At 45.3% G+C, this 3476-nt stretch overlaps 1 pseudogene; it reads right to left on the reverse strand.

The window, feature by feature from the left end:
• Positions 1–1066: 1066 nt before the first annotated feature.
• Positions 1067–1861, reverse strand: LOC148028164 (uncharacterized; annotated as a pseudogene).
• Positions 1862–3476: the final 1615 nt, after the last annotated feature.

Consider the following 3476-nt stretch of genomic DNA (forward strand, 5'->3'; position numbering starts at 1 on the left):
TCATCAACGTACACTACTCCTGCACACCACAATCAAATATCCTTTTTGAGCACCCGTGGGCTCGGGCAGAGGACCCTCATAAACATGGGTGAGAGAATTACATCCATTTTATGTCCATGCAAGGGCAAGGCACCCGCAAATAAAGGTGTAATAAAAAATACATCCATAGGTATAGATTGTGAATGAGCACATCATTGTTCACAATCTTTCAATACATGTGTCACTAGATTTGACACAAAAATATCTATGCCATATATGCCATTGACTAAATATGTGGCTCTTGCCACAACCAAGATTGACATATATTTTGATTCCCAAAGATATTCCATATGAAGATTCATCTTAGGGAGTGGTATGGAAAGGATAAGAGGCTAAGGGGCTAAGGCTTGTTTCAAACCACACAAGATAAGATCATTTATGTAGCCATACGTTCCCAACAGTCTCTGCACCTCGAAATCATCTGGGCTGCAGATTTCGATGCTGTTGATGACGGTCGGGTGGCGAGAAGGAAGTGACTGAGTCTTCTGAGTGGCCTTGAAAGAGCTCCATTTGGTGAAACCCCACGAGCCTGACTGAAAGAAGACGCCAGTAGAGGAGCCCAATTGATGATACCCAACACCAACACTTCCAACGGAAGGCAGAACCAGGGCTGCCATCGCGGGGCGGAAGGCTCACCACTCTCTCCACCGCGCTGAAACAGATCACGCTTATTCCAAACATCTTCCTTATAAGCAAGGATAACAATGGCAACCTCGTGATCCATTTTGAGAAGGGCAGTGCCGGCTCCTTCTTCAGTATCCCTTTCACTGCAATCATTTTTCAATCCCAACTTGCTTGCGTAGTGATCGTGGTGCTTAAACAGTGAGTCTGATAACTTCAGTGCTCATCTGAAGTGAACAGATTATTGAGTCCTGAACCAAGGGCTGCTTAGCTCAGATATCTACCACCTGAGTCTTTAGGGATACCAATGATACTTGCTACCTCTGCTGAAATTAAACTAATGGCAGAAACAAACGTGCACCAAAGTATGATGAAGAACTCACTGCTCTGCACCGGAGGAAAACTCTTACAGCTCATCCTCCATTCTCAGATATTCGCCCACATCAGACTGATGGTAAGCAACAATACCGTTTGGGTCAAGCTTTCTGCAATCCTGTGTGGATTTCGCAGCGACTCCAAAGCCAAGGGGGATATCAGACATGGAGAAGATGACAACACCCTGGTTCTGCTGGGTGTTATCGGTGATGCGAGCAAGGCCGCTTTTGAGGACGTGGTTGCCGTACAGGAAGGACATCTCGGCGGACGGCTTGAGCCAGATTTTGAACTTGGCATGTGCGGCGAGGAGGTCAAGGCAAGAGGCCGTTGACGAGGTGAAACTTGCCGGATTTCGTGAATTTGCCGACGCAGGTGCCGAGGCCCACGAGCTTGTCCCTGGAGATGTTGGTGGCCTTCTTGACCAGGGCTTCGCTGACGTAGTAGACGCGGTTCTTGTGCAGGCGGAAGCAGTAGCGACCGGGGGAGGACGCAGAGGAGGCCCCTTCCAGGGCAGACCTCTCTACCAGGTGCTTCAGGTTGGATCCCACAAACTTGTGGAGTTTCTCAAACACCGCCGTCGTCTCCTGCTCGTCCAGAGGCCGCATCTCTCTCTCTCTCTCTGTCTGTGGCTACACTAATCTACCTAAGCTTAGCGGATGACCAGCTCTGATACCATGATAAGAAACTAAATGAGACCGCCACTAAGCCTAGGGCAATGCAAGATTAGTGCAATGCTATGGAGGATCAAAATACACAAGGAAATCCATAATGGAGAGACAACGATGTAGGCAACACTCAACAATATATTCCAATGCTTAATGATCATACAATGGCAGGTCTCTTATATAGAGAACCTCAAGACAATAGCCTGCTATGTGGCATCCTCTGATCCACATTCAACTTGTGGTGACCCTTGTCCCACATCTATCCATGAAGTCCACATCCTCCTATGTGGCTACCATAAATCACACAATGATACCCCTCTAGGGTACCAATAACAATATTCCAATAATTGGACATTGCACATTTCAACATGCTTAATACTCCAACATTAGCCCCTTGCCTAAACCCTCTACTTGTCAAGATTGTGGGAGAGAAGGAAGGAGTCTCACTTGTAGCTTTCTTGCTTGCACAATGGGGGAATACACACACAGGTGGAGACTGAAAAACAGTTTTGCTCTTCTTAGTTGTGTAAGCCAAAAGAACTCTAGTACATAGAAATAGAAGAACCCTATATATGGGTCTCAAACCAAACTCAACTAACTAAGGTGGCATACTAACTGAGCCACAAACTAGAGTAGATAATGATAGCTATCATCTAGCCATTATTCATGGGCAGTGTACCAACCGCATTTGCAACTAACAAGTCGGTGACATAAATGCACAACGGTCACCCTGGCATATCACGAGTGGAGCTCGATATCTCAACACTCCCCCTCGAGCTCAATCCCAATTCCTGCACACCAAGCAGGTCTCTGAATTTGCGTAGCTTCTCTGCACCCAATGCCTTCGTAAATATGTCAGCTACCTGATCCTCTGTGCTGACATAAACTATATCAATAAGACCTAGTAAAACCCTCTCCCACACATAGTGATAATGCACCTCAATGTGCTTTGTTCTAGCATGATAGACTGGGTTATTTGCCAAGTGTATACTACTCATGTTGTCACAATAAATGACAACTGGCCCATCTGTAGACTGATGCATATCATAAAGTAGCTTATGCAACCAAGCTACCTCACATGCAGCCATTGCTGCACCCCTGTACTCAGCCTCTGTGCTCGACAAGGCAACTGTAGGTTGTTTCTTGCTGCTCCAAGTGACTGCAGCACTCCCAAAAGAGAACACATATCCACTGGTAGATCGTCTATCAGAAATACTTCCAGCCCAATCAGCATCAGTGTATCCAGGCAATTGTATTTAAACCCCAGTCTCATAAAATAGTCCATACTGCAATATGGACTTCACATACCTGAGTATGCGTCTAGCCGCATCCAAATGTGGTTTCCTTGGAGCCTGCATAAACTGACTTACCAATCCAACAGCATAGCTCAAATCTGGCCTGGTAATAGTCATATAAATCAAACTTCCTACTATGCATCTGTACATAGTAGGGTCTTTGAGAAGCTCACCTGCATCTGCGCTCAACTTCACATTCTTCTCCAAAGGAACTGAAATAGGCTTACAGCCTGTCATTCCATATTTGGACAGCATGTCCAATCCATACTGCCTCTGCAAGAGCCATATCCTACTTGGTGATCTAATCACCTCAATGCCCAAGAAATAACGCAGCTCTCCCAAATCCTTCATCTCAAACTTCTACTTCAATAGCATTTTTACATGAAGGATATCTTCATCACTATCACCTGTCATAATCAAATAATCAACATAAATTACAAGTAGCATAATATCTTTCTCTGTTTTTCTCACATAAAGTGAG

This window comes from Lygodium microphyllum, chromosome 12, assembly GCF_053477565.2.
Source record: "Lygodium microphyllum isolate KBCC chromosome 12, Lygodium_microphyllum_v1.1.10, whole genome shotgun sequence".
NCBI classification, from domain to species: domain Eukaryota; kingdom Viridiplantae; phylum Streptophyta; class Polypodiopsida; order Schizaeales; family Lygodiaceae; genus Lygodium; species Lygodium microphyllum.